At 37.9% G+C, this 24,759-nt stretch overlaps 1 protein-coding gene and 1 long non-coding RNA gene across 13 annotated transcripts in view; one reads left to right on the top strand and one right to left on the bottom strand.

Annotated features, from left to right (window-relative positions):
• Positions 1–24,759, top strand: part of GULP1 (GULP PTB domain containing engulfment adaptor 1) — a 367,595-nt gene that overhangs the window by 101,008 nt on the left and 241,828 nt on the right. For 4 of the 12 annotated variants that reach the window (XM_082397574.1, XM_082397568.1, XM_082397565.1 and 1 more), the window contains exon 1: positions 10,557–11,075. The exons of 1 other annotated variant lie outside the window; for it this stretch is intronic. The gene's annotated coding sequence lies outside the window, so the exon portion shown is untranslated. 7 more of the 12 variants (XM_082397575.1, XM_082397573.1, XM_082397571.1 and 4 more) reach the window with 6 other exon arrangements.
• The window catches only part of LOC309631338, a 103,672-nt gene that overhangs the window by 28,506 nt on the left and 50,407 nt on the right, over positions 1–24,759 (bottom strand). The window lies entirely within an intron of this gene.

The raw sequence follows: 24,759 nt of genomic DNA, 5'->3' as shown, positions 1-24,759 counted from the left end.
TCTTTTGACCATGAGTTTAAACTTCCAGATATAAAATAAGTACTGGGAATGTAATGTACAGTATTATTGACTATAATTAGTAATACAGTATTGTATATATGAAAGTTGCTACAAGAGTAGATCTTAAAAGTTCTCATCCCAAGGAAAAAATTGTAACTATGTTGGTGATGAATGTTAACAAGACTTACTGTGGTGGTCATTTAAAAATACATACAAGATGCAGACGCAGATGTAGAGAATGGACTTGAGGACACGGAGAGGGTGAAGGGTAAGCTGGGACGAAGTAAGAGGGTAGCATTGACATATATATATATACTACCAAATGTAAAATAGATAGCTAGCGGGAAGCAGCTGCATAGCACAGGGAGATCAGCTTGATGCTTTGTGGCGACATAGAGGGGTGGGGTAGGGAGGGTGGGAGGAAGGCACAAATGGGAGGGGATATGGGGATATATGTATGCGTATAACTGATTCACTTTGTTATGCAGCACAAACTAACACACCACTGTAAAGCAATTATACTCCAATAAAGATGTAAAAAACAAAAATTAAAGGGCAAAAAATAAAAATAAAAATACATACATATAGTATAACTGAATCACTTTGCTGTACACCTGAAACTAATACAACACTGTTAATCAACTATACTGTTATATAAAATAAAAAGTTAAAAAAATAAAATAAAATAAGATAAAAAGCTCAAATAGATTGCTCGGGAAAAAAAATACATACATATAACAAATCATTATGTTGTACACCTGGAACTAATTGACATATAACATTATATCTCAATAAATTTTTTAACTATGTAAATAAATTTCTTGTTTTTAATTGAGGTATAGCTGATGTACAATATTATATAAGTTTCAGGTGTACTACACAGAGATTTACAATTTTTAAAGGTTATATTCCATTTATAGTTATAAAATATTGGCTATATTCCCTGAGTTGTACAATATATCCTTGTAGCTTATTTATATTATACAGAAGAGTTTGTACCTATTACTCCCCAAATTTCTTTTTTTAAATAAACTTATTTAATTAATTAATTAATTAATTTGTTTTTGGCTGAGTTGGGTCTTCACTGCTGTGCACGGGCTTTCTCCAGTTGCCGCGAGAAGGAGCTACTCTTCGCTGCGGTGTGCAGGCTTCTCATCACAGTGGCTTCTCTTGTTGCAGAGCATGGGCTCTAGGCATGTGGGCTTCAGTAGCTGCGACACTTGGGCTCAGTAGTTGTAGCTCGTGGGCTCTAGACCGCAAGCTCAGTAGTCGTGGCGCACAGGCTTAGTTGCTCCCCGGCACGTGGGATCTTCCCGGACCAGGGCTGGAACCCACATCCACTGCATTGGCAGGTGGATTCTTAACCACTGCGCCACCAGGGAAGTTTGATTTTTTAGCCAAAGCTATTATTTTCCTTTTATTTTGGCCCACATTGATTAAGTTTCAAGACAAACTCCCATAAACATATCAAAAGTTTGAATAGCTTTACATGTTTCCTTGTACAACTACCATATGTTTTATATTTACTTGCAAGACTATGCTAAATGCTTTACATTTACTAACTCTAGTAATTTTGACAGTAACTCTGTTTCAGAAGTGAGGAAACTAATTTAAAGGAGGGGAAGTTACTTTCCCAAGACTCTATAGCCAATAAGTGGCACAGCACATATTTGAACCCACGACTGTTACTCCAAAGCTCATGCATTAAAACTCTATGCTATGCTTTTCCCTTCAAAAATCAACAGCCCAAAAGTTTACATTTATAAGAAATATCTGAAACTTAATTCAGTAAATAGAATTTAAGCTGTGAAAGCTTCTTTCAAATCTTAAACACTGTCTTATGAGATGAATTCATGTAATCATTCACTTATACTTCATTAATTCTCCCCTAAGCCCATGGTACAGTACACAAAATTTTCAGTAAAAACAATTTAATTTCCTTAATTAAGTATTTTATTATATTCTTCACTTGTACAATGTATATATTTTCAAACAGAACATTATATTTATAGATGGTGGTGTTCATCTTAAAGTTTTTAGCAATTTATTTTTATGTGGAAAATGGATGATCCTTACTTACACTATCAGTATATGTGAAAGATTTGTGTGATTTTGAAATTGCTTCTGGAGGCCTTCATTTTTTTTTGAAATTGAACAATGAGCTTGCACAATTATACCCGTTGAAAAAAAGCCAATTTCCATTGAACTGACAGCACTTTATCTATGGGTATTCTCAGGTTGCTGAGCGGGAGAGACTGTTGACACGGAACCAACATGACAAGTCTGTGTTCTAGCAATTCATGCCACAGATTGCCTTTTCCAGAAGAGCCACTGTTAGAATTATTTTACCCCTGTAATGAAAAAGAGACTCAGTGTTTTGTTGTTAGATTGTGATAGGAGCTAATTCCCCCTTTGCATTTTAAAGCATGATGACATTTTCCCAAATCACATCATGTCAAGCTCAAGCGTATAGGTGCCTTGCTTTGTTTTGCTTTACTGTCAAGCCCTATCATCCGGTCTGGGTAAATTCTGATATAGAATTTTGAAGGGCATTTAAGAAATTAGCATTCTAGTGAAAGACCACAAAACAAATTTTCAAATAAAAAGTTTTCGTGTGCCGAAAATCATTTTTTTAGACAATCTAGAATGTATTATTTGTTTCCAGGCTTACTGAAAAAAAAAAAACAAACCTAATTCTATTTGTCATAAAATTTGTTTGTTCTATTTCTTGTATTTTAAAAATGTGTCTTCAAATGGACAAAATATCTTCTGAACTCAGCAGTTTTTCATGCAAATAAAACTGCTTTGAGCAAACTTTCCAGGCCTGCAAATGCTGGGGCAGGAGAGCACATCTCAGGAGACCACTCCTGGTCATTAGGCCAGGCCTTTCCATGAAGCAGGTCCAAGTTTTTTTCTTTTGATCATGACTGGTTTCCACATAAGACACTCACTACAGGTTCGGGTGCACGTGAACTGGAACTAGAAGTTGAAACCTGACCTGGATTAAGATCTGTGTTTTCCTTCATTTCTACTGTAAAGTAGGGCTGTGGCATTCCAAGTGTTGTTTGTGTTCTGTAGTTCCTGTAGAATAATGGCCCTTTCATTCTTGGCAGTAAACAAGGAACCCAACAAGTGGCAATGTAATGGGCTGGAAGGTAAAGATAGGATATGAATGGGTGCAGAAGTCAACTCTTCTCAAGTTGGAAATGCATCTTCTGTTTCAGGATCAGAAGAAAAAATTGAATAATGAAGTGATTCAAGTATATGGATATATAAGTTTAACATTCTAATGAAAGAGTTTGGGGTCAAAGGTAGGAAAGAAGAAGATGTGATAAAGACACTTAACAGAATGATTCCAAAGTTCATTTGGAAAAATAAACTTGAGAGAATAGTGATGAAAGTTTTGAAGGTGAAATAATTAAGGGGAACTTAAACAACAGATATTTTAAACAATTATAGGCTGAGATAATTAATATTGTTTTATTGCAGGAATAACTGAAAGATAAGTGGGAAAGGGCTGCTGCTAGCCCACATGGTATCTTTGTGCAAATTAGAGAAACCCTGACCACTCTTCCAAGGAAGTTCTGCAGGTACTTGGCTAGAAGCTGAGGATGCCTTTGTAGTTAGAAAAGACACCCCTTTCTCAGACTCATGGATAAGCTTCACTGGCACGGCTGGAAGGGGGGCCTGGTTGGATTTCAGTCTGCATTATGCCTTTTTTGGGGGGAGTCCTACTGCATTGTGTATACTGTTTTATCACATCTGGAAGTTCATAAACAGACCCTATAACTAAATTAATATATGATAAGGATTACTTCCAAGACCACTGGGGAAAGAATGGATCATTCAGTAAATGGTGTTGGACACTTAGGTAATTATCCTGAAAAAAGAAAAAAAGGACAAAAGCCTTACCTTAGATTTCATCAAACTAAATTGGAAAGAAAAAGCAAAAAGTAAAATTACAAAATGCTAGAAGAAAATATAGGTGATTAGTTAGAGTAGAATGTCTTTATAAGCATTACCAAAGAACCCAGAAATCATAAAAGACTACATAGAAAGAAATTCTATGCAGTCCAAAGAAGAAAAAAACCCCACAATAATCTAATTATTTAAAATTAAGTTTAAAGAAACAAATACTTTAGTTTTTTTCTAGAGATTAGTACATTTGTTAAAGAACCCTTAAAGATGAGTAAGGAAAATAAAAATATACAAATCCATAGGGAAAAAAGAAAAATAGGCAAAATATATACATAATAGCCAATTTATAAAAGAAAATATAAATGCCTCCTAACTGTATGAAAATATGTTCAGCTTTATTAACAGTGAAAGTAATACAAATTAAAACAATGATTGAGCTGAATTTTCACTTAGATTATTTGAAAACTTAGAGTGTCCAGATGAAAAAGTAACAAGCAAGATGGCATAGTTTACACAATAGCACTTACATACATTAAAAATACATATAAAAATAAATATTTAGAATTATTTTTAATTCAAGAATACATATAAAAACGAAAAAAGATACACATTAAATACATTAGAATGAGTATTTGTGTTGGGTAAGTGAATGGGAGAAAATAGGAATAAAAGTGCTTCATTAAATAACATTGAGAGGGGGACTTCCCTGACTTCCCTGGTGGCGCGGTGGTTAAGAATCCACCTGCCAATGCAGGTGACATGGGTTCGAGACCTAGTCTGGGAAGATCCCACATGCTACGGAGCAACTAAGCCTGTGCGCCACAACTACTGAAGCCTGCGCTCTAGAGCCCGTGCTCCACAAGAGAAGCCACCGCAATGAGAAGCCCGCTCACTGCAATGGAGAGTAGCCCCCTCTCACCGCAACTAGAGAAAGCCCATGTGCAGCAAAGAAGATCCAACACAGCCAAAAATAAATAAATTAATAATAATAATAACATTGAGAGGGACCTGTGGGAACTTACAGGATGATGATGTGCCAAACATGGAGAAGCACGCTTCACACAGCCAATCCACACCTAACTTTCCTTACTAACTACATGGATAACATAAGTAATAAATAAAATACAAGCAATGACTGTTGAAGACATGGCACTACCCTACATATTGTTCATGGGAGTATGCATTTTTATAAAGTTTCCAGAATTAATTTGGCAATATTAGGCGGGGCAAGTGAAGTAAACTTTTGCATTAGTACCTGAATTGGGGGATTGCAGTGGCCCAAAAAGCGGCTAGGAAGCCCGAGTGTGGTGAAAATGGTGTCTCAGTGGACGATCAGCCTCCTGTGATGACTTGGAGCCCAAGCAAGATGTGGAGGAAATGGGCTCAGAAGGCAGCCTGGACGGTGTGCTGGAGCCATAGGCAGGTGAGGAGGGCACAAGAAAGCTGTCATCTTGAGTTATTGGTCCCTGAACAGAATGATGAAGATGTTCCTGAGGAGGAGTGGCCTGGCCATACAGGGGAAGGGGCTGTGACAGACATGAGAGATTGGTTTTAGACAAGGACACTGATTAAATAAGAAAACATAATAAGAATAATGGAAGTGGAAGCCATATTTTCATTGGAGAAGAATGGAGTTACAAAAATGGAAAGTGGAATTGGACTGGAATTGAAGGCAAGTGTATGAACTCATGGCTTTCAAAATGAAAGAAAGAGAAAGAGAGAGAGAGACAGAGAGAAAGAGAGAAGGAAGGAAGGAAGAAAAAAAGAAAAAGAAAGATGTGCATGTATTCCTCTGCTTTGGCCATTGAGAGGACCTAAGTAAAGCAAAAACCTAATAGCAATGACATTGCGCCTGGAACTCATCTTCTAAATACCAGCCTTTGGTAAAAGGGACTGGCTTCTTTGGAGATATGGCTGATTCCAGGGCTGGGGTTGGGAAAATACAAGATGAGACTTGAATACCTTTTTGTGCTCAAAAGTGATAAAGTGTTCCTAAATGATGGAGACTTTGCAAAGAACACAGAAGTCAGCTTGAAATCTGAAGCAAATGGGAGATAATTTGAATGTCAAAATAAATCAGGATAGAAACAGATAAGAATTTGAGTAAAGTAGCAAACCATATGTCTATACTAACATAAATAAATAAATGAAAAATTAGAAGTTTGATAAGAGATGAAATATTTACATAGTTTAAAAGTACCTCCCCAGAAAATACCTACCAGTTACAAAGGAAAAGGGGTTAACATTACAGAGAAACCTGACAATACCATCATCTTAATCAAGTGAAGATCATCAGTGATGGGACAATTCAAAATTGGATGCAGCTTGATAGAATTTTAAAAAATATATTGTATTATACTTCCATGGTTTACCAGCCAAAGATTCATAACCTGAATCTAACATGGTAAATTAAAGGACATTTTGCAGTATAACTATAGAGCAATTCTCAAAAGTATTAATGCCATGATAATCAAAGAGACATAGTAACTAAATACTTGTAACGCGTGATCTCAAACTGAACCCTGTTTATATAAAGGAAATAATAGGGATAATTGAGAAAACGTGAATGGGACCTGAGAGGTAGATGTAGAAATATGTCAGTGTTAATGTCCTGATTTTTGATGGTTTACCTTACTTATGGAGAGGTCTGTGTTTATAGGAAGTACACAAAATTGGGCAGGATGGGGTATAGTGTTGGTAGGTTATGCTCAAATGGTTCAGAAAAAAATTATTATTTGTACTCTACCTGCAACTTTTTTGTGACTTCAGAGTTTTTTCAAAATAATAATGAAAGAAGTCTGTGCTCTAACCTTGAGAATCTACTGCTAGGTATTTGTTCTAATGAAATAATTGGCAAGGGACAGGCAAAATATGTACAGATGGTGTACAAAAGTATGTGCACAGATGTCCTTAATTTCTTTGTTTATAATAGCAAACAAATTGTCAATAAACACTGGTAAGGGAAAAGCCCACAATATACTCGTATACGGTTAGGAAGTAGAAAGTATGTACAGTACAGTATACTTCCTTGTGAAAAAAGCAAAAGAAAAATGTAAGTGGTTGTACATACTGGATAATGGCTTTTCTCTACTCTTGATTTCCATGCTAAAATATCTTTTCTGGGTCTTTACTCTTTTGCCCTTGGAGAGGTGTTGTGACATATGTGATACATACATTTAGGAATAAACCTGGGAAGAGTTATTGGGAATGCAGAGTTCATCTACACCTTTTCTCTCTTCCTCCCTCCCTCCCTCCCTCTCTCTCTCTCTCTCTCTCTCTCTCTCTCTCTCTCTCTCTCTCTCTCTCTCTCTCTCTCGATCCCTCCAAGGAATGGATCTCAGAAAACAGAATTTAACTCCTTTTTCCAGACACTGGCTCCTCCTAGATAGGGAGCCTGGGAACTACAGTGACTGAGAATGTTATTTTGGTTGTTCATTTTTAGATTTACCAATTCAAACCAGGTCTCTGTCAATACTACAGGTAATACTTTAGCTTTCATTTTAAACTTTTGTTTTATTTCTCAATTTATTCTCAACCTAAGCATAGAGAAGAAATGTTATTTATTGGAGATTCTCTCAGAGACTTCAACAATACTTGGAGGGTATAGAGCGAATATTAGCAATGGGTACTCTTGATGGTGGGAACACAGGTGATTTTTATTTCTTTTTTGTATTGTCCCTATTCATTTTTTTTTGCAACGAGTATGTTTCATGTTCTTAATCAGGGGGACCAAAATAGACTGAAAGATAAAATGATGGAAGATAGAAAGTAAAATGTAACACTTTTTAACTCTGGAACCCAGGTCCCCTTAAGAATTCAATGGACATTTGGCCATTGTTGCACATAACAAAAAGAAATATGCCCCTTTTCAAGTCACATGACTGAGATTTTGAATTCCATTTTGGTTTTTATTTCCTTTTTAAAAAATTGTTAAATACTTTAACTGATGTGTTTGCTGTAATATAGAGCTAAACAACCAATATGATAGCATGTTTTTTAATATTTTTGTAATAATCAGCAATAAAATGTTATTCTCGACATAAATAATAGGTAGTTGTCCGTCTTAGTCAAGGTTTTTTTAGTTCAAGTAAGAGAAACTTGGAAACTGGCCTGAGCCAGAAAATTAATTTAAAAATATTAGGAGGCTGCTGAGTCTCTATCAGAGTCCATATGTTCCTATGATGAATGTGAAGACTTTCCAAATGGAAATCTGAGTATTTGCTATTGGTAGCAAATTAAGCATAGTCTAATGGTAGTGCCCTGCCAGAGCCTCTGCAGCCTTTCTCCTTGGCATCTCCCTTCTTCAGTTCCTGGGTCATGCTATAGATCTGATTTTAAATCTTGTTCTATTTGATTTTAGTGTTTTTAAAAACTCTGTTCTGACATCTTTGAGATTTTCATACCTCTAAGCCATTTCATAAAGCAGTTCATATCAAAAGTCAGGTTATAAAAATTATAGAGCAATAGCAAGTTTAGAGATTTTAAATGTTGGGAAGAAATATAAAAATTAGTAATCTTTAGCCCTCTGTGTAATGATTAGAAAAAGACAGTTATGGGGATTCATGCATCCTCATTCATCCATCCATGATGGATATACTTTATAGTTATAATTTTTTCTCTTTTTGGCAACTTCCAAGTCTCATGGAAAGGGAGCATAGAACTCTAAAGAGAAGTCTATGAAATGCCTTCAAGAAATTATTTTAGTGGCTAATTCAGGGGGAAGCTGGTGTAGTAGAGAACCCCTACTCACAAGGAAGATATAGGGTCTTATCTCTGAGAACTTGGGAATCGTATAAAAGTCCAAGCAACTTTCAACATTGAGTAGGGTGAGAAAAGGTTTAGAAAAAGTTCTCCTTAAAGATATCAGAGGCAAATGAATAAGAAATAAGTACATGTTTTGAGATTTTCCATTAATTTAAACAATGGAGCTTGTAATGTTTGATTTCTGCAGCCTCATTTATTCTTATGACCTGCTTATTCAAGTGGACCTGCAAGATATTGAAGACTAAACTAGTGTTTCTCAAAGTGAGGTCCACAGATCCTAGTGATTTGTTGGTGTATCCTTGGGAGCCTAGAGTTCTCTATTCAAAGTTTTAAATATTGTGTTAAAAGAACACACCCATATACTTATAATTATATAATGTAAGCATGGATTTGGTCATCTGGTCAACCTCCTTATTCCTAAGTACTATGGGCTATCATTTGATTTATTTTTACAATCATTTGAACATTAAGTGATCACCTAAATGGCATCATTTATTTTTTAGTGGTTGTTTGAAAATTAATCATTTAAAGGTTATTTACAGAAGAAGCAACTAGCATTGTCCTATGATTAATGTTTTCAATGTAAGTATTTTACTGTGTGCTTGACTGTTATGATAAAGTGGAAACATAGTTAAAAGAGGATTCTATCCACGTATGAAGAGGCCTGATTTCTGGTCCTAGCTTTAGCACCTCCTAACGATGAGATTTGGGGAAAGTCAATTAAGATTCTTGGACTTCAGTTGCCTTGTATTTAAAGTAAGGGAGTTCGGCTAGAGCTGGGTAATCCCTAAACTTAGTTTTCGTTTCAAAAATTGTGATGTTGTATTTTTTTTAATGGAAAAAGCATTAGGGAGAAGAAAATTGATTCAGTTAACAAGGTCTTTTGGGGAAATTTCTAGTACCATCCTCTAGTTACAGCCAAATATAGTGGGATGTAAGAACCAAATATTTATTGAGTACCTTGTCTGTGCTTGACACTACTCTAGTCTAATTCCTGTAAATGTGACTGGGACTCTGTGAGTTCTATTATACAGTTCCTTTTGGCAGCTGTAATTGCGTCCAGCGTCCTAGGGCACAGAATAAGTAAGTATGGAGTCTGGAAAGGAATATGACTAGTCTGATTCTAAGCCCTGGATTCCACCGTAACATATTATCTTGTTAGCCTTGCAAAAATGCTTTTTTTCCTTTCTCCATCTATTTTCAGGTTCAAATGAAAAATTTAGTGAACTAAATTCTGAGCAGCATCTCAAAAGATTTTAGTAAATGTCCTCTCATCCTCAAAGAATCGCTTAAACGAGGATATTCCTCCTTCTTGTCCTGCTTCCCACACAGAAGTTTACCGTGTCAGTGAGGATGGTTTGTTGTGTTTTCCCTCGAACCCCACGTAGATGTCCTGAATTCTGAGGTTAATATCTGAATGGAGCAAATGAGCATGATCTGGTGGTGGAGGCAGTTTTCTGTTTTCTTTCCTTTCCTTTTTTTTTTTTTTTTTTCTTGTAAGGCATAACAAAGTGCAGAGATTCAGTCAGGTTTAAAAAACTGAGAAAAAATAATTTAAAAAGTGTAGAGGTGCGGTCAGAGCCACAGCAAAAACTGTGTCAATGCTTTCTTAATAAAGGCTGTAAAGAAGGTATGTGCTACTCGTGTGTGTGCTTCCTTGGACACTTTTGTTTTGTTTTGTTTTGTTTCTTGTTAAGCAGCAGAAGTGCTTTGAAATTGTGTGCGGAAAAAAAGAGAGACAAGAGAAGGCGAAGAGTCCCGATCCGGTGCTTTAGGAAGGAGGTTCAAAAGGAAACGCGGCGGGGGACGAGGGGTGGGGGTGGGGAGAACGGCGTTTTGGCTCCCGTGCCGGCTAAGAACCGGGTAAGGTAAGGCCTCGTCTTCTCCGGTCGAGTTTCTCTCACGTTCCACTCTCCCCCTGGGTCCTGCGTGCCGACGCCATATAGCCCAGCGGGCCCACAGGAGACGAGCATCAGAGACCGAAGAAAGTCAGCGAGCTGGAACCCAGGCGTCCCGTTTGGAAGTGTCCAAGGAGATCGCCCCAAGTGCGCCAGCCGAGTCTGGGAGAGTTTCCTTCTGGCCGAGAGGGGGAGCCCCGCGTTCCCAGCCGGCAGCGACCCGGAGTCCCGAGCCTCGAGCCCCAGCCGCCAGCTAGCGCCAGTTTTGGCTTCAGCCGATTAGGAAGAGGAGGGAGGGAGCCGAGAGCGCGTAGAGGGAGGGGACCGGAGCCGGAGGGTCCCGAGTCCAGCTCGCTGTTGACGTAGAGAAACTTTCCCTCTCGGCCACGGAAACGGCGCCCCGGCTGCGCCGGAGCGGAGATCTCCAGGCTCCGAGGACGCGGCGGCTCTCCATGCCCCTGCCCGGAGCCTGACCCGACTGCATCAGTCACTAAGGTACGGAGAGACCGCGGTTCATCTGGGGGCTTCCCTGGCTGCAAACCCAGCGTCCCGCCAGGTAGCGTGCAGTCTCTTTTAAACTGACATCCTGAGAGGCGGCGGGCGGTGGTCAGCCCCGGCCGGGTGCCGGGGAAGGAGGGCGTGGGGCTGCTCGCCGCCACTACCCGCCGCTTGGCAGGTTGCAAAAATTAAGACACTGAAAGGCTCAGGAAGTCGTCCAGCAAGAAAGGAGGCTGAGAGACCTGTTGACTACTGCCGTGGCAGTGCTGCAGGGATGACGGAGAGCCTCCCGAGGTCGGGGACGCAGCGGTCTCCGGACTCCTGGAGCCCTTTGTGGTAACTTTGGTCCGGGGGGCCGGGGCCGGTGGTTAGGAGCTGGAGGGGGCGGTGGGGCGCGGGTGGATCAGGACGGCTGAGGGTGTGCGGACCAGACGGGACTGAGCAGGCAAGTCATCTCTGGGTCACAGCGAGGCTACCCAGGAGCGAAACTTCTTCCAGCGTAACCTCCCTTTTGTTGGCTCCGGGAGAGAGTGTGGGCATGGGGGGCGGGGAGGCGCGAAGCTCCGAGGCCGGGCCGTGGATTCTTTAAAACCCAGGGCTGGGAGGGCCCAAACTCAGGGGCGGCGCCCACATGGTTACCCTCTGGCTGGGTGGGTCGAGTAGTTCCTTCTGGCGGGCGCTACCTTAAGAGAGGCGCACGGCGCTGCGGGGTGCTGAGACCCTGGGCTCTCGGTCCCGCCGTTGAGCTCGCTCGCCCGGGTCCACCACCCCGGGGGGCTGATTCACTGCACGGATCAGAACCCAGCGCGATCGGTTCTTCCCTGTGGCTCCTGGGGCCGCCGCTCCGAGTTCCGTGTGTGCGGGAGGGAACTCTGGGCAGGCTGGTTTTCTTGGAATGTGTTTACGATGTTGAATGGAACTTGAACAGGAAGCTGGGCGCTGCAGCTGGAACAAGCTTGCCAGGGTAGAGTAAGGAAGACGTAGCTGGTGTTGGGCTTGGCGTGTGCACTTAGTACCTTGGGCAAACCCCGAGTAAGTGCGGTTGTCGGTCAAGGTATCCCTTCCTGGGTCCTAGCAGTTTTTCCGACTGAGCTCGCCTTATTTCCACTGGCAATCAGGCATTTACATGCACTATTTCAGTCTGCAAGGTTGACAAAGTATAACGCAATTAGGAAGAATTTAATAAGTTTATTTTGGGACCTGCTTTTTTTTTTTTTTAAATCTTGCATAAGCACTTGAGAATAAAAGTTTTTGGAGAGTGTTCGAGTCGTGACTCCCCTTGTTAATTTCTAGGACTACAAGGAGACCCGGACACTGATGATTTTGTGTCTTTGATGCCAAGTGGGTGATAAGGTGGTAAAGGAGGGCAGTAATGAGACAGAGTGAATGTGAGGAGGTAGGAAACTCTGAGAGGAGTTGGGCATTTTTCAGATTTGCAAATCGCCCCTTTTTCTGCCAGTCTTTCCCTCCTTCCCCCACATAAACAAGTAACCTTGCTAGAAAACCCACCAATTGGGAGAGTGCAGTCGCTGGTGACTACAAGCCTTGCTGGAAACAGCAGACAGACTAAGGTACTGCCCCACTGCATAATTAAAAGGTCTCCTTGAGCTGTCCAGGAGTGTTTTCCAAGTTTTTACCACTGACAAGGAAAGAAGAGAGGAACCTGGCCGGCAGCCAAACTAGACTGAGCTCAGTAGCCAGGCATGAAAGGGACTGGGGAAGTTGCTGGGGATAATTGGAAAGGAGCTGTTGGTTGTACTTGGGTTTAAACAAGGGGTTTCTTTTGCAGTGAGAATTTTTAGGTGACTAAGATCAGTATTCTTGGCAAAAAAATAAGCTAAGCATAGAGTGCAGTGGGATGTGACAGAGGAGAGTGAAAGAAGCGGTCTAGGAGGGATGTCTGACCCTTCCCTATCAGTGTTGCAGTGGAATAGCTGGGGGCCTGGTGCTTTTTGTGCGATCATACTTTGCAAATACCCACACTTTGTTGCTATTTGTCTCCTCAGCTTGGACTAGGCTTGCTGCAACTTCAAGCCCTTGACCTTGACCTTCTTTGTTTTCACAGCCAGTAAGAACTGAAGACTTGGGTTTTGAGCAGGTGATTTTCCACCTAAATCGAATAATTCAATTAGGTATTCTCAAATGGCACAAAACTAGGTCATGAAATTAAAGTGGAAAATGTGTCCAAATGTCTTCCCTGTGTTTGTCAAAAGTGATCCCGATAATAGAACTTGCTCTTTCACCAGAAGGAGTAGAAGTTGGTGTGATCTCAGTATTTCACACATTGGCCCAATACGTTAAGGCCCTGCTGCTTCCAAGTTCTGGACTAGCCAGGAACTGAGAGTCTTATCTGCAATTAGGACCCTTCTTTTATGGGTTAAAATTGTTATGTTTCCTCTTTTTTTTTTTTTAGGAAGGTTGGTCTACTGTTGTGGGTTTGGGGGGGGTTGAATAGTAAAAAACGCTAATGTGGTATTTCCTCTGGATTGGTGAGTTTGGGATTGTGAATTTCAGCCTATTCTCTGAGATTGACTTTATGAATCACCCTTGGCAATGTGCTTTCCCTGTCTATGATTTCAGTTTTTCCACTTGCAAAATAAAGAAATTTCCTTTGCATAATTACGAGCTTACAGTGAGCTTTGAAGAGATGAAATTATGTTAATAGGTTTTTAGATATAAAGGTCATAGGGCTTCTGTCTGGGTTGATTCAATTGAGATTTATAGGGTAAATTGGAATATTTATACCTAAAATACACATGTAATAGTGACATATCTATTTAATTTATAAAAATTACTACTGTGCATTTTAATCATAGCTTTAGTTTAATCATAAATTTTATTTTTGGAGAATATTGGGTGAGATTTTCTTATGACTAAAGCTGAGTCATTCTCTCAAACAGAAAAGAACAATCAGCAAATTCACTGACTTTTTTATTTTGGTTTATATTTATACTCAAGGACCAGTTATTTTTTTAAGACCAGCTCAATTTTGCCTTTATGAGAAGTTACCAAATATATTTGCACAATTTGGCTCCCTTCTTGGAAATAACACTTGAGAGACTGAAATACATTTATGATGTACAAACAAACTTTCTTTTCCCAATGGCCACAACAGTTTCCTTAAAAGTTTAGAGGGTAGATTTAGGAGCCATTCATTAATTGATTCAACCAATATTTGTTGCATACTTTTTATGTCCGAGGAAACATCAAGCTTGGATTTTAAATCCCAGCCCTGAACTTTTCAGCACTGTGATTTGTGCGGATTATTTTCCTTCTTAAATGTTTTACCAACATATAATTTATTATCTATATTGCTATCCGTAATGTATGAACTTTTTGACTATTGATACATGCATGATAATTGTGAAATATTTAATTTTTTAGTCTGACATATCAATTAGTAAAATAAACTACCTATTTTTATAGTTCAATGTACTGTATCATACTCTTGGATGTGTAACTTAACTATTTTTCAGGTGAACAGGTTAGTGTATTAGAGAAAGAAAACAGAATAAATATGGATAAATTAAAGGATAAGATCTTTTGGTAAAATACTTAATCATAACTTTTATTTTTAGACTTTACCTTATCATTAATAGTGAATCTATAAAAAGTGGAAGTATAAGGAAGATTGCAGTTGAATTTATGGTCATCTTAACACGACAGGCACTTTTTTTGAATAATCAAAGAACAAGTGAATGTTCAAGGATGTAATAGGGTAATTTTAATGTAAAATAACCAGTTTTGCTTTTGATTTTAAACTTAACATTTTAAAAATCTTACTCTCCATTGCTGAATATTAGATAATTTAAATTTTACTTAGCAGAGTACTTTGTGGTTCATTCTGAAAAACTGTGATTGTTTTGTAAAACCTCTAAAGAACAAAAAAAGTTATTTTATTCGAATATAATAATGGATTCAAAAGTAGTTACAGGACCCAACTGCATGACTGCTGTGAGCCCTGGTCCCTAAACATGTTAGAGGCTGGTGGATCTAATAGTGTTTGTTTTAATGCATTTAGAGATCAGGAAAGTTAAACTTGTTCCTATGGGAGCTTAAATATATTCAAATTGAAGAGGAAAAATAGTATAAACTTTGAGCAGAGAAATTGCTTTGCTTCCAGTGAGGATATGAAATTGAAATCAGCCCTTTATTTTTAAAGACAATCGCTAAAGTCACTGTTGCAGAGTTAGGCTTAGAAAACAGTTCTTATACTCTTTTTAGGCTCTGTTATTTGCTAGTTTTGTATTTGTTTTATGCTAAGAAAATGTTTTCAGCCACTCTAATGATACTTATAGTGCATGATTATTTTTCATCAGAAAACAGTTAATTGAGTCAAATACTGAGCAGGAGAATAAGTACAAATTTTCTGTTTACCACTGAAATGGTATAATTATAGTAAATTTGGAATTAGTTTCATCATTCACTATTGTATACTTAAGGATAGCTTTGGAAAGACTGCTCTAATTTGCTCACATAATATGAATAAGTGAGTTAATTTATGTAACAATTGGGATTGAGAAGATTAATATGACTTTTTTTTTTTTTGAACACGTTGGGTCTTCGTTGCTGTGCGCGGGCTTTCTCTAGTTGCAGCGAGCGGGGGCTGCTCTTCGTTGCCGTGCGCGGGCTTCTCATTGCAGTGGCTTCTCTTGTTGCAGAGCACAGGCTCTAGGCGTGCAGGCTTCAGTAGTCGTGGCACGAGGGCTCAGTAGTTGTGGCTCGCGGACCCTAGAGCGCAGGCTGAGTAGTTGTGGCGCACGGGCTTAGTTGCTCCGCGGCATGTGGGATCTTCCCGGACCGGGGATCGAACCCATGTCCTCTGCATTGGCAAGAGGATTCTTAACCACCGCGCCACCAGGGAAGTCCCAATATGGCTATTTAAAAGAGTTTTAAATAACACTGTATATATTTTTCAGGGTGCACCTACTAGACAATATCTAGATAGTAATAGCCGTCTTTATTTCATGTTTGTTTCTTGCTATTAACATTATATAAATATACCTACATATAATCTTCATCACATGCCTTCTGAAGAGGAGATTCAGAATATATGTTAGAAACTTCCAATCCTTGGATAGCTAATCCCTCCCCCATATATATGTTTATATGTATATGTATGTATATATATGTACAGAGAATTATGACATATGTATTCTTTGATGTTTCTCTATTTGTGCTAGGTATATTTTTCGTAGGAAAAAGCAACTTCAATTAATTGATATTTCTGAGCTAATTTTAACCATTAGTTTAAAATCTTTTCCAGATGACTCTTGCTAGAGATTCTTGATTTTTTTTTTTTTTTTTCCAAATTTTAAAGGAGCTTTCATGCTTTTATTTATACCTGTAAAGGATGAGAAAAATAGTGTAAAAGACCTGGTATCATTGTTCTTGGTTAATGGCTCTGATGGTGACATAATCATGGAAGCCTTTTCTACCTTTCTTAAGTAGAACACAGGCAAATGTGCAGTTAACTACTGTCAGAAGGTAAATTCACTGCTTGGAAGGTGGCTACTACTGCTAAGTTTATAAGGTTCTGTGAAGTGAGAATTGTGTGTAAATGTAGTGTTTTCCTGGTATTGTATAGCTTTTTCTTATGATTATCAGATGTTATAGTTGATCTGTTCCCTGATACTTCAACCACAAGTCCTCCAAGAATTTCAGGGAACATAAACTTTGACAGAGCTGTTAACCAAGAGCAGATTGAATGATTTGGGCTCAGTCTTTAATCCACTCTCTTGTAGAAGTGATGATAGCCATTCAAATGACCAAAACACAGCTCGTTGAGAGGTTTGGTAGAAGGAAATAAGTAATAGAAGAGCACAAGTAACCTACTAAAGGAATCATTAAGGATTGGATGTATAATCTTTTAAAATAGTTATGTAATATTTCATCAAATGATAACTAAGCTCTACTTCTCACTTAGTTTGTAATAGTGATTTTAGACAGCATTTTGGCTAAAAAGCAAACAGAACCATTTGTGCTGTGGCAGCAGATCTCCAGTTTGGGGTAATTAACAGTTGATATAAGAGAATGCACTTGATTTTAGCTTCTTGATTTCTCTTATAGCTGTTTACAACCATCAAGAGTGCCAGTAAAATTTTAACAGCAAATAGGTTAATTTACCCAGATTTCCACATGGGTGAGTTAAAACATAGTTTGGTAAGTACTGATAGGAGTTTTACTTAAGAAGACAGAGTACTTTGTAGAGTGTTTTTACAGGTCAATGTGCATGTTATTCTCATAATCTATTTAATTTTTGTCTGCCTTTGAACAACTCCATAAAAAATATGGAACTTTGGCTGATGGTAAAACTTTCTTACTACCTCCTTGAGGATGTGCACTATTATAATCGTAAAAATGTCCTTAAATGTCAATTTTTGCTGGTAGTACACATAAATATAGAGAAATTTGGCTTACTGTAAAGAACCATTGTTTGAGTTAATTCCAAAGCAATTTATCTCTATGCTGCATATAGTAATTGAGTATAATTAGTAAGAAGCTACTTATGCAGTATAGTTTAGCAAAATACAGTTTGAGAGAATTGTTAAAGAGAAATATTTGAGTAAATGAATTGTATTTGAAATTATCTAAATGCCATCTGAAATGGCAAAAGTCTATTGAAATTTCAGATCTATAAAGTAACAATGCTTTATAATAAGAATAGGTATTGTTTTGAAATTTTGTGAATTATTATTTCTGTTTTATATCATTGTGACTCTGGATATCTAGGAGAAAAGCCTTTAAAATTCTTTATGGCAAACAAGTAAGATTTATTATATTGCCCACATTGTCTTTAATTCTTTTTAAAGGAAGAACTGCTACTAAATTTATAACATGTGAATTTATCATAGGCTTAATTGCTTAAATTAGGTAGACTAGGAAATTTATGATTAATTTGGAAAAATGAAATTTCCTAGAGTAGTGCAGATGAGGCTTTAAAAAACAATGTTGTAATAAATCTTTCTTTGGGACTTTCTTATTCGATGAGATATACGGACTTTCTCTTAAGTCTTCATAAAAATTTGCAATCTTCCCCCACCCCCGTTTCTCATTCTGAAAAATGTAACTAGGTTTAAAGTATGAGTTGACAAATAAGGGATTTTTATATTATCCAATGGAATTTAATATTTATTGAACACTGTTTTTTTTTTTTTTTTGGCAGTTATGTTCTTTTAGTAGTGGGTGACAGAGACCTATCCCCAATTACCTTAAATAGACTTAAATAGAACTTGTTATTTCCATATAATTCTGTGCTACAGTGGAGAGAATATTGAAGGAGTAGGGGTAGAGGTTATTCATCAGCACGAGGGGAAGCAGTGTCTGGAAAGAAAGTGTGGAGGTGACTCCTAGGCAAAGGATGAAGATGAAGTTAGCAAGCAATGAAGGAGAGCAGTTCAAGACAGTGAGGGGTAAAGGCAAAGAGGCATGGAACCCTGTGAATGGTTTAACAGAGCAAGCTGAATTTCAGAACTTTGGAGATGTTTCTCCTTTCTATCATCATGTTGATGACCGTAATCATTAGTAATTGCATATGGGAGTTTAAGAACTTTAACTGGATTAATTATTTTAAAAAACTGCTATCTTCTTTTTATTTCTTTTTTAATTTCTCCAGGTCTAACTAACATGTAATTGGAGTCACAAGGAGTTGTGCGCTCCATTTCACACTCGTTGTTGGGGGGGGTGTCCATGAACTTGGATATAAAACAATAACATTATTACTCTTGAACACCTCACTTAAATTTAGTATGTTTTTCAGTTTTGAAGGCAGGGAAACACACACACAAACGATCTTAAGTACCTATAACTTTCTAGAAGTTGCACGTATTTATTGTCATGTCTCATTACTCTGCACATATTTTGAAACATTTTTATGTTTACCACCAGTTTAAAATTACAATAATAATTACACCTGCTTCTAGGTATTATTTTTTATATGTGGATATATCTATAGACATGTAGCTATATCTCAAATTGTTTTTAATGTAATTTAATGATTGTACTTTAAATCTGTTTCTTTTACATAATTTATATTTTGTTTTATGCATTTAAAAAGAGTTTTTGAAAAGGGATCTGTAGACTTCATTAGCCTGCCAAATGGATTCATGGCACAAAAAAGTTTAAGAACCCCTGAAAATCTATACTGATTTCTTTAGGAGTGCCAGTGAGTTGCACTGTCATTTAATGAGGATAAAAGAAATTGAAGTTATTTAACTCAGTTTTACCTGATAGCATGTAGTTATGTAGAGATGTCCCATATTGTTTTTGGAAGTAAATTCCCGATAAATAATACTTATTTTGCAGATAATTTGCTTTATTCAAGAAGTGTGTGTGCAGTTTTTGGTTATCTCACTTAGTAACAGCTCAACAAAGAAGCATTTAATTTTATTTCAGAATCTGTATATTAAAAAAATAGATTTAACTTTTTCACATTATAGCATTAACTATTTTTGGAAGGGTTTGGCTGGGAATTTTGTCTTGTCGTACTGGTTTATTTTTCATATATGAATGTTTTGTCTTCTCAGCTTCACTTTAAGCTGCAGGGGAGAGTAGATATGTTTTGCAAGAGAGAATAGATATGTTAAACAGGTTTTTGTGTCTCCTGTTTAGTAACAAATAACCATGCCACTATTAACAATTTCCTGTGAATACTAAGGAAAAAATAAATAATTTATGTACATATGGAAACTTGATTTTTTTTCTATGCATCACTGAGTTACTTAAGGTTATATATTTGGTTATGTGATGTGTTATTGGTCATGATCATTATAGATGAAAAATTTAATGTGTGCCAAGAATTTTGGAAAATAAGAATACAGAATACATAAAAGTATAGCAAATTATGGTGTTATGAAGGGATATATAATTAAAACATAGATGATGTAATTTATTGCCTTATATTCCCTTTCTTCTTTTTGCCTGGCTTGACAATTCTGTGAAGATACCACCTCCATTTTAAAATTAGTTTCCTGTTTTACTGATACATGATCTAATTGAAACTGATGACTCAATTTTATTTTTGAAATATATGACAAAAGCAGTTTCTTTAAAGTTATTAATTTGAGATAATACTATATAGAGCTTCACAATCATAAGTCAGTCCAATTTTAGTAGGTCTGGACCACCTTAACATTCCAAGGATGGGTACAAGGTAATGATTTTGTACTTGAAAATTGACGGTAGCTTCAAGATCACAATGAGTGACGATTATCTTTCAGTTTGTTTTTTGTTTTTGGCCCCACTTTGTGTCTTCTCTCATGGCAAGCATCAACCATCATTGACATTTAGTTGCATCCCTTCCCTGTTGGATCTCCATGTTCCCTCCAAATGACACGGAATAGCTTAAGCCAGGTGTGATGTTCCACCTGAAGTTAATTCTCCTCTCCATTTCGTGCACGTCGATTCATAAGAAGCGTATTTTCACTTCTAAGAGTCACATCACAGTCCTTGCTATTGGTTGCTTATTCAAATAATTTCCTTATTCCTCTTTGCTCATGGAACTCTTGTGTTATTCAGATGTTCACTACTCCCCACATAACTCAGGGTGATCTCGGCTGGCCTCGGCCTGCAGCAGCTTGAAGCAGGGTTTCGGTTCCCGGCCAGAGATTGAGGTCCGGCCGTGGCAGCGAGAGCGCTGAACCCTAGCGACTAGACCACTGGTCAGTGACAAGGCCCTGGCCCTTCGGCTTTGCAGAAAAGAATTCCCACAGAGACAGAAAGTAGGGACACAAGTAAAGTGTTTTTTAGGAGGAAAAAGGGTACGGTACGTGTGGATAGACACACGGGCGGACTCAGAGAGAGTCGCCCTTGTGGTAGTTTAAGTCACTTATATGTGGCATTCCTTCCAGGTTTCCTTTGGCCAGTCATTTTGATTTGCCTGGCTCTGAGTCCGTGTTTGATACATCTCAGGATCCTCCCATGTGTGCACACGTATCTCTTAGTCAAGATGGATTCCAGCAAAGAGGCCTGTGGGTAGCTTGACATCACTCCTCTTTTGACCTCCAAGGAGCTTTTTAATTGGGAAGGTCTCCTTGACTTAGAGAATGAGGAATATGTGGTCTCTTATCTTTTATCTGGGCAGGGCTCAGCCTCTCCTATCTTCATCTTGGAGTATCTGTCTAGAGGGAACTAACTCCAGCTGCTTGGCCTGGGGCCCATCTATCTCCTGACTCAAGGGGAAGGCAGTTCATTTCTAATAAAAGTGGAATTTGGATTAGGCTGAGCTAATAGTCATGGCGTTTCTATTCCCCTTGTCAGTGATTGGTTATGGAGGGGGCACTCGTTCCTTGTCCCAGTCAGAGTCAATTATATGAAATGACAGAACTGGAGGGAGGGGGGGTAGAAAAACTTTCTTTACACTTGGGAAGGGGACATTGGATGAGAAGGCATACATATGTCAGCTCTTGATATTTGTCCTGTCTGGAATAGATGCTTGTAATTGCAATAGGGGGTCATCTTTTGTCCATGAAGATATCTAGCTCGAGGGCAAAACAAATGCGTCAATGATGAAAGAAAAAAATGTAAAGAACCTGGACGCTTGATGGCATTGTTGGGTCCCTGAATCAACCTACCATATTTCTGGATTTACTGTTGTGTAAGAGAATGAATTTATTTATTTTTCAAACCAGTTTGAACTAGACCTTTCAGTTACTTAAATGAGAAAGTATCTTACTTAGAACAGTTATTAAGTGGTATCTTAATTTGAAATAAACATTTTAGAAATAACAATTTAGATAATTAAAGAAAATTTATAGACCACTTGGGTTTTGTAAACTTTGGATATGATTAGTGCTATTACTCTATATAAATATTTTATTACTCAATTCACCAAATTTTATTATGTTTTTAATACAGTGATTGTATTAATCATCTTAACTAAAGTTATTTGGGGATGAATATATTCTACATATATCTCAGAATACATTATTCAATAAAAATAAAATAACTTGAAATACAAATTCAAAATCTAATCCATAAAATCACATCACTGTTTATTTGGTTGTTTGGTGTCTTTATTGTACTGGGAACGTTAAATGTACCTTAGGAAACATTGACGTACTCTCATTGCCTTGTCTGAGTAGTTTCAAGCTTGGAGTCATGATAAAACTAACGTAGTTATTTAAATACAAAAGATAAAGCTGATGGGAGTAAAATTAAGAAAATTGTGTAGTGCAGATGCATTCACAGAAGTAAAAAACAATGCAGACGTATAATAATCTTTTAAGTCAGAACTAGTGTTATAAAGCTCTAGTTCACTGGAACCGTAAGCAGTTTATTTTCTGCCGCCATGTTCATGGTGGTTCTTGCCACCATGTTGAGTTCTAGCTTTTTTTGCTGATTTACCATTATGCACATTGTTTTTTGCTGTATCAAAGTAAGGAGGTATATCTGAGTCTTTGTCCTCTTGCTCTAAAGGTTGTAGGAATTACCCAAAGCTGAGAATTGCCAAAAGCAGGAGTGAAATAGTGAGCTGGCCAAAAAGTTCGACCGAACGAACATTTTGGCCAATCTAATATATTTTAGAGTATTAATGCTGAAATGGTTTAACCAGTGGTTTAAGCAGGAGGTGGAGGCAAGCAAAACCAGGAATAATCTAACAGGCTCAGAATAGGCAAGTGTCACAGTGGGCAGGTTTGTTGGCAGTGAGGGGGTGTGAAAAACAGAAAGCTAAAGATGGTGTAGACAGTGGAGGTGAAGAAGGGCAGTGGTGAAACTGGAGGGAGAAACATTACAGATGGTGAAAAGTTGCAGTGGCAAATGGTTCATTGGTCAAGAAAGAACAAGGCTGTTGTATTAGAGCTGTATCAGTGTGGATGTTGAAAGTATGGAGATTGGGTTGGAGAGGGAAATGGACAGCCAGTAATTTGAATACCTTAGGAAAGTGAGAGACTTTAGAAGTTACTGATGGAGAGATCCAAAGTTAACAAGACCTCCTACATTACCGTGATTGAGATGTGCATATTTGTTTTTTGCATAAAAATGCTGTAAACATACTTGAGATGCTTCCTCTATGAGATCATGACCTTCTTTCAAAGTTAGGCAAGGGAACTAGAGAATACAAAGTGCTGGAATTCTCAGAGGATTATTGTTCTTTTAGAAGCTGTTGTTCAGGGATTGTTCTGGGGTATCCCTTTGCCCAGAATCAAAGTGCCCTCTGGTGACCTTTTCCTCTTTAAAAGGGAGCCACATTCTTGTGGGTTTTTGAATGTGAATAAATGCCTCTTAGTATGGAAACTATTATAAAGGAAGGGACTCTGCTTCTCCACTTTGGAAATTTTAGTAGAAAATATAAATAGGCTCACTGCAGATATAAAACGAGGAAGAGGATAAATATCCAGATAATTCAAATTCCAACTCTCACTAGTGCTAAAATAATCAAATAAAGTGAAAATCGTCATGCCCTTCCCCTACCCCAATCCTTGTCTCTCTTTATTAGGCTCTTCATGGCACATGAGCTCTTTTCTTAACCTGTTGTCTTATACCTGTGGTCCAAACCAAAAATGATTTTTTGAAGGAGAAATAACAAGAATATGACAGGGTTTAGGACACACTACGTCAAAATATGGTACCTTGACATACTGAATATTTCAACCTGAGGGAATTTGAGAAACAGCATGTGAAGGAAGGACTTTCTGACCTTCTCCTGAAGCAGGTTACAAAATCCTCATGTGAGAGGTGCCCTCTCTATCCTAGAAGGAAAGGAACATCCTTAGTTCTGAAAACACAGGGACACAGAGGAATCTGAATGATCTTGCTAAGTTTCCCCTAGTTTACTATACTTAGCTCATACTCTTGGTCCTGTCATACCTTTCCAAGACTTGTAACTCTTCTTCAAACCTAGCGTAAAAAAACATTCAGGTTTAATCATTTCTTTGGGTGTCTTCATTTCTTTATGACGGCTGCTGTGTCACGCAAAATTTATATTAAATACATTTGTATGCCATTCTCTTGTTAATCTGTCTTTTGTTACAGGAAGTCTTAGTCGAGAGTCTGGGAGGGTAGAGGAAAATCTACCCTTTTCCTCCTCTACAAATAGCATTTACATAGTGCTCACTATGTCCTAAGCATTGTGCTAAATGTTTTTTTTATGATTTGTAAATGATTAAGAAACTTGTTTAAGGTTCCAGGGCTGGCAAACAGTAGACTAGGGCAGATAGCAGGGTGGGAAGTAGTGCATCTTAACCACCATCCTAGTTGAGGAAGTGTGCAGTAGAGTGACGAGAGTCCCCCTGAAGGATTAGGGCAGCTTCGGTAGTTCTCTTTACTGGGGAGAGTGCAATACCTTTGAATAACCTGATCGCCTAGACTCCTGGCTGATGCTTAACTCACCCTTTTTTGGCAGCACCACGAGCTGCTCATCTCCCACTCTTAGAAGTGACAACTTGGAACTCCCATATGACAAGATATTTGTTCATTTTACCCTACTTAGTTAGATAAAGTATAAAAATGAACTCATTGACTAAATTGTGTCTGTATATTGCTTTGGCTCATGCTTGATTTGATTTGTCAAGAAGGTTAAAATGCTTGAGTGAGAAAATCTGACCTTCCTAATCCCATTTTTTCCCTGGTTTTGTCAAAGTGATAAGGTTTGTATAAATAAAGCCTAAGATGTAAAATAACTAATATTAATAGTTTTTAATAGCAAGTCATGTACTTTTCATTGATATTTCCTTCATTGAGA

Source organism: Balaenoptera borealis (assembly GCF_965194805.1).
Source record: "Balaenoptera borealis genome assembly, chromosome: 6".
NCBI lineage: Eukaryota > Metazoa > Chordata > Mammalia > Artiodactyla > Balaenopteridae > Balaenoptera > Balaenoptera borealis.
Note: the sequence above shows the minus strand (reverse complement) of the source record. Positions and strands in the feature narration are given on the sequence as shown.